Source organism: Chrysochloris asiatica, unplaced genomic scaffold, assembly GCF_000296735.1.
Source record: "Chrysochloris asiatica unplaced genomic scaffold, ChrAsi1.0 scaffold00066, whole genome shotgun sequence".
NCBI classification, from domain to species: Eukaryota; Metazoa; Chordata; class Mammalia; order Afrosoricida; family Chrysochloridae; genus Chrysochloris; species Chrysochloris asiatica.
Window position 1 is genome coordinate 2,315,800 of NW_006408584.1, and position 7,231 is coordinate 2,323,030.

The following is a 7,231-nucleotide window of genomic DNA, read 5'->3' on the forward strand; positions in this document are numbered from 1 at the left end:
CTGGAGAAGGATATCATGTTTGGTAAGGTGGAGGGTCAAAGAAAAGGAGGAAGACCCCCAAAGAGATGGCCTGGCCAACTGGCAGCATTGATTGACTCAAGCTTGGCAACAGTAGTGAGCTTGGCCCAGGATCAGGTAGCGTTCTGTTCTGCTGTGCATAAGGCCGCTATGGGTCGATATTGACTCGATGGCACCTAACAATAGTAACAAATACACATTCCTATTAAGAAGTTTATTACTTTATCCTATATGACAAAGAAAGTTTTCATGTATGTTTTAAAGTATATATCATAGAGTTTCTTCGTAGGGTGCTGTAGAATAAGCACTGGACTGTTAACTACCAGGTTAGTGGCTCAAGCCCACCAGTTATTCCCTGAAAACTCTATAGATTGTCACTATGAGTCCGAACTGGATTGAAAACACTTAGCACCAAAAATCATACGCAAATATGACAAATAAAGCAGTCTCCTTATACTGACTTTGAATAGTCATTCTAGAAAACAAAAATAAATCAATTGAAAGTAGTAGTTATATGCCACAATATGTGTAAGTCTGGAACACAAAAGAAAACTATTACTGAAGGCTAACAAAAATCATTTCAGTCTTAAAATCAACTTGTCAAAAGCACAAATATAGTGATTTCTGCTCTCTTTTTATTACCACAAAACTCTATGTTTGAGAGGAAACTTTGATTGTATTTCACTTTTGCCAAGTCCTCATTTTACCTTGTTGGCCCCAGTAAAAAGGGGAATAATGGACATTAGAGAAGTGTTCTGAAAGAGAATGAGTTTCATAGGAAAACATGGCTAAACTTTTTATATATCTGAAACAACTGATGCAACAAGATACCAAAAAATATGCTGCTTATAATATTTTAAATATTTTTTTAAAATCAAAGTTACAAAAGTACATTTAATTAAGAACTTGAAAAAGAAAACTTCACATGCCCATGAAAAGAACAAAATAACTCCATCATTAAAAAACATCTGACTTGGAAACAGATACTAGATTTACAAACCTGCTCTATAAATATGTAAAAATTTATAAATAGACCTATGAAGTGGAAAGTAATACCCATGAGGAATATACTCTTCCGAATAATCAATCATATGAGATCAAAAGAGAAGCCTTAACCCAACAACAAAGCTCAGATGGCAGAAAGGGGCAGGAAATAAAGACAAATGTAACCAGAAGACCAGGGAGAAAGTGGGAAGAGTCTCTTACATTGAGGGGATTGCTCCTCAAGTCATGAAACAAACAAACAAAACAGACAAATTATTGAATGAAAAATGAATTTCTCAGTAAACTTTTACCCAAACCATAATAAAGAAAAAGAGATTAAAAAAACAGTTGTAAAAAATATGTCTTTCTTCTTTAAATCTGTCTTCAAGGAATCTTCTTCAATCTGAGTATACCCAGGATTCATACAGGCTTACTCTATAACAACCCACATGATTTCTTTGCTTCGCCACCCAGTTCTACAACTTAGAACTCTAATGGGCAAAACTATACTCAGAATTTAATCCTTTTTATTTCTTGGAGACTCTGACTCATTTCCTTCGTCTAAGTCTTTATTCCACAAACTTTCAGAAAACTGGATTTCAAAAATAAACACAGGAAAAAGTAGAGATTACAGGCATAGAGATTAGTTTTTAAACTGAGCTGGTTTCCTAGTCTGACTCAATGTAACAACTAAAAAAAGTTTGACCTCAGAATTCCTTCAAAGAGCAAACTAGGACATTTAGGATGATAATGATATAATTATAAAAGATATAAGAAGACACACTGAATTTGTATAAATATTTATGATGATGTTTTTGCAAATTCTTTTTAAGAGGGAATACATGCTGAAAATGAAACAAATATTTTGGAGCGGAGTAAATCTCTTTTTTAGAAGAGTGATTAAGATATGATGTTGAGATTGAGATAAACACAATCATTTAAAAGTAAAACACAATCATTTAAACACAATCATTTAAAAGTAATTACTGTTTAAATTTTCATATAACCTCAACTCAACAAAATAAATCAACATTTTATTTTAATTATTCCTTTTATATTACATTAGATCAACAAAGATCAACAAAAATCCATTCCCTTGGTCAATTAGAACTAGAAAATGAGTAGTATTTTAGCCATAGTGTTATTGCAAATATACTCTTAACAATAAAGAGTAGCGAAAGAATGAAACTGTGGCTGTACTAGTTCAGAATTGCTTCCTGAATACCCTGTAAAAGCTGTAAAGCAGTGCTATTCAGTAGGATCTTCTGCATTATCCAATCACGGGACATGACTACACTTGAAATGTGACTAGTACACCTAAGAAACTGAAATTTATAATTTATTTAATTGTAATGCCTTAGGTAATAAAGAAAACAGAAAATAAAATTTATAATGAAAGCAAGATAAACTCCATGTTCAGTGATCTCACTATTTTCAAAGTTCTTATTTCGTGAACTAAAATTAAAATTAATAATTGGAAAATATATTATATCTACATGCAAATTCCTTAAAAGATATGTCCACTGATAATATTGTTTCTCCAATGGAAAATAAATGAAAAAGTCTTTAGTTGCTTAAACTGTAAATCAAATCAATATATAGCGTGTTATCTTTTCCTCATTTTAAAACTTCTTCCCAACGTAAAAATTTAAGGTAAAGTAAGTTCTTTCAAGAAAAGATGAAATTGAAGCAACTTGGAAGCGTTGCATCCCTTGCTCCCTTGCTCTGATGCTAGCTCATGTTCAATTGTCTTTTGAACCAAAACGCATAGTTTATTTGATTTTAACATAATTTCTCAGCAGAAGAAAAAAGTGAATGGCCCTTTGTCTAATCAACATAACGTATATATTAGTAGGGGTTCCCTCCCCACTCCTGAAGATTTCTGCAACTTCTTGCATTATTAGAACTGTGACTCTGTGGGTTCATGTGCTGGACTGCAAAGTTGGTTTGAACAGCAGCATCGGTGGTTCAAGCTCACCCGCCGCTCCTTGGAAACCCTATACAGGATTGCTATGGGTCAGAACCAACTTGATGGCACGCAACAACAACAACACATCTAAACTAATTGTTTTTGTTTTTGTTGTGTGTTTTTTAAATCCATTACCATGTGTTGATTAAGGAGCTCTGGTAGCGTAGTGGTTACGAATCGGGCTGCGAACCTTAAGGTCAGCGGTTCGAAACTACCAGCCACTCCGCGGAAGAAAGATGAGGCTTTCTACTCCCGTAAAGTTTTACACCCTCGGAAACCCTGTACAGGGTCGCTATGGGTCGGAACCGACTCGATGGCACTTAACAAAAACAACAACCATCTGTTGATTAAGACTCATATAGTGACCCTTTATGACAGAGCAGAACCTCTTCATAGGTTTTCTGAGACTGTGAATCTATATTGGGGCAGACAGCTTCATCTTTCTTCTTCAGAGAGTCTGATGAGTTTGAACTGCCCAGCTTGAGGTTAGTAGTCAATGCTTAACTCATTGCATTGCAAAACTTCTTCCATCCTAGCTGTTTCTGCTGTTAATTAAGTGCCCTCAAGTAGATTCTGACTTATAGTGAACTCTGTATGGGGCTTCCAACAAAGAGTTGATGGATTTGATCCACCACCCTTATGGTTAGCAGTCCAGTGTTTATTCTACAGCACCACAGTTAGGACTCTATAGGTAAAAAAAAAAAAAAAAAGTCTTACTAGGGAGACATGTGAGAACATTTATGTGAGAACTTAAAGAATTTTTCTCTTTTCCTCTATTTCTCCAACTTCAAATGAGGGTATGTTTTATTATCTAATGGCATATTAAAATTTGAAAAATTGTCTTCAACAAATCTAAATATTGTGTAATAAAACAGATCCTTGTGAAATTTGTTAGGGGAAAAAGGAACAACACTTTATGCTTCATATGTTTTTATGTTTCTAGGCTTTTTAGTTTGTTTTTGATTTTTCGGTTTTTATTTGTTCTATTGTTACTGCTGTTTTCACAGGTTGTTGTTGTTGTTAGGTACTATCAAGTCAGTAGTGACTCATAGTGACCCTATGCACAACAGAACAAGAAACAGCTTGGTTCTGCACCAATCTCACAATCACTGCTATGTTTAAATCCATTGACGCTGCAACTGTGCCAATCAATCTCGTTGAAGGTCTTCCTCTTTTTTTCTCACCCTTCACTTTACCAAATATAATATCCTTCTCCAAGGACTGGTCCAGTCACTCCTGATAATATGTGCAAAGTATAAGAGGTGAAGTCTGGCTATCCTAGCTTCCAAGGACCATAATTATTATACTTCTTCTAAACAGATTGGTTTGTTCTTTTGACAGTCCATGATATTTTTAATATTCTCCTCCAACATCATAACTCTAATGCATCAATTCCTCTACAATCTTCCTTATTCAATGTCCAACTTTTGCATGCATATGAGGTAACTGAAAATACTATGGCTTCAGTCAAGCACACCATAATTCCAAACTGACATCTTTGCTTTTGAGCACTTTAAAGAGGCCTTGTGCAGAAGATTTGCCTAATGCAATACCATGTTTGATTTCTTGACTGCTGTTTCCATGAGTGTTGATGGTTGGTTCAAGCAAAATGAAGTCTTTGACAGTTTCAATCTATTCTTTATTTATATGGATGTTTGCTTATTGTTCCAGTAGTGAGGATTTTTGTCTCTTTACATTAGGGTGCAACCCATACCTAGGACTGTGGTCTTTGATTTTCATCCGTAAGTATTTTAAGTCCTTTTCCATTTCAGCAAGCAAGGTTGTATCATTTGCATGTTGCAGGTTGTTAATAAGTCTTCCTCCAACCCTGATGCTGCATTCTTCTTCATATAATGCTGCTTCTCTGATTATATGTTCAGCATACAGATTGAATAAGTATGATGAAAGAATACAACCCTGGAGCACACTTTTCCTAATTTTAAACCATTCAGCGTTCCCTTGTTCTGTTCAAACAACTGCCTATTGGTCAGTGTGCAGGTTTCTCATGAGCACAATTAAGTATTTTGGAAAACTCATATTCTGCAATGTTGCCCACAGCTTGTCATTATCCATATAATCAAAAGATTTTGCATAGTCACTAAGTACTAAAGCACAGGTATACATCTTTCTAGTATTCTCTGCTTTCAGTCAATATCCATCTGACATCTCAGCAATGATATCCCTTGTTCCACACCCTCTTCTGAATCCAGCTTGTAACTCTGGAAGTTTTCCGTCAATGTATGATTGCAGACATTTTTGTATTATCTTTATCAAAATTTTACTTTCATATGATATTAATAATATTGTCCGATGATTTCCATATTCTGTTGGGTCACGTTTCTTTGGAATGTGCACAAATATGGATCTTTTTCAGTCAGTTGGCCAGTTGTCTTCTAGATTTCTTGGCATAGATGAGTGAGTGTTGTCAGTGCTTCAATTTGTTGAAAGATTACAGTTTGAATTCTATCAAATCCCAGAGCCTCATTCTTTGCCAATGACTTCAGTGCACCTTGAATTTCTTCCTTCAGTATCATTGGCTCTTTATTATATGCTATGGAGTCCTGGTGTGGCACTGTGGGCTAAAGCACCAGACTGCAAAACCATTTGAACTGCAAGATTGGTGGTTCAAGTTCACTAGCATCTCCTTGGAAACCCTATATAGGGTCCCTCCAGGTCGGAACTGACTTGACGGCACTTAACAACAACAACCTCTTAAAATAGTTGAACATTGACCATCTCTTTTCGGTACAGTTGACTCTGTGTATTCCTTCCATCTTCTTTTGATGCTTCTGCATCATTCAATATTTTGCTCATATTTCAAGTCAATATTTCAAGTCAATGCTCAAAGTTTTCTTTACTTCCCTCAGCTTGAGAAATGCTGAGTGTGTTCTTCCCTTTTGGTTTTATAACTCTAGGTCTTTGCACATTTCTTTATAATATTTGGCTGTGTCTTCTCGAGGTAATCTTTGAAATTTTCTATTCAGATCTTTTACATCCTAATTTCTTCAATTTGCTTTAGCATCTCAACTCTGGAGAACAAATTTCAGTCTCTTCTGACATCCGTTTTGGTCCTTTCCTTCTTTCTAGTCTTCTTAATAACCTTTCACTCTTTTCCTGTATGATGTTCTTGATGTCATACCAAAACTCTTCAGGTCTTTGGTCTTTAGTGTTTAATGCATCAAATCTTTTCCTCAGATAATCACTAAATTCAGGTGGGATACGTTCAAGCTCATATTGTGGACTTGATTGTGTGGACTTGTTTTAATTTTTTTCAGCTTTAGCCTGGACTTGCATATGAGCAATTAATGGTCTGTTCCACAGTCGCCCTGGCCTTGTTTTGGCTGATGATATGGGGCAGTATTTTATATTCATTTTTCCAGATGCATATAATATTTTCATAGTTATAGAAACACTGTCCATAGTGTCATTTACACAAAAATTCACAGTTAAGAATCAGGGTAACATTCTGAATGCTTCAATTCCATTAACTCAGCAAACTTTATGTTTTAATTTCTCACTTTACCTGAGAGGCATAAATCAAATCTCAGTCAATTAGGGTAATCACATGATTTTTCAGGCTTATATCTAGGTAAAGGCATGGCACCAAAACTTCAGAAAGGGGGTGTCCATCTGGTTCTTGACAATAATTATCCACTGAGGCATGTTCCACAATGTCTACTGTCCCAATTTGTCCTAATTCATCGATCCACTGACCACATGGCAACTTCAATCACTGCAGATTCTTCACCAGTTGTTTGCTCTACCAGTTGGTTTATCACTTGGGAATCTCTACAAGGTTGTCCACAGTCATGTATTCCTTCACAAGACTTACTTAACAGCCTGCACTCTGTGGGACTTTGTCACTTCCTGTCACTCTAGTGTCCCTCTTCCCTTATTTCACACAAATCCATCTGGGTCATTTTTCAAAATTCTTATAGATCTAGACACAGGGTTCATCTATCCATGGAAGAATCCAACTGTCCTCTAGAAATGATTTCCTTCTTTTTCTCCTTCTACTCTTCAATCTAGAAAAATATTTGCTGATTTGGGAGAAAAATTCCTCATTCTTCAAATCTTTAAATTTTGAAGTATATATGGAGCCCTGGTATCATAGTGGTTATGAATTGGGCTATGAACCACAAAGTCAGCAGTTTGAAACTACCAGCTGTTCTGCAGAAGGAAGATGAGCCTTTCTACTCCTATAAAGATTTACAGTCTCTAAAACCCTGTACAGAGTCCTATGAGTCAGAACTGACTCCA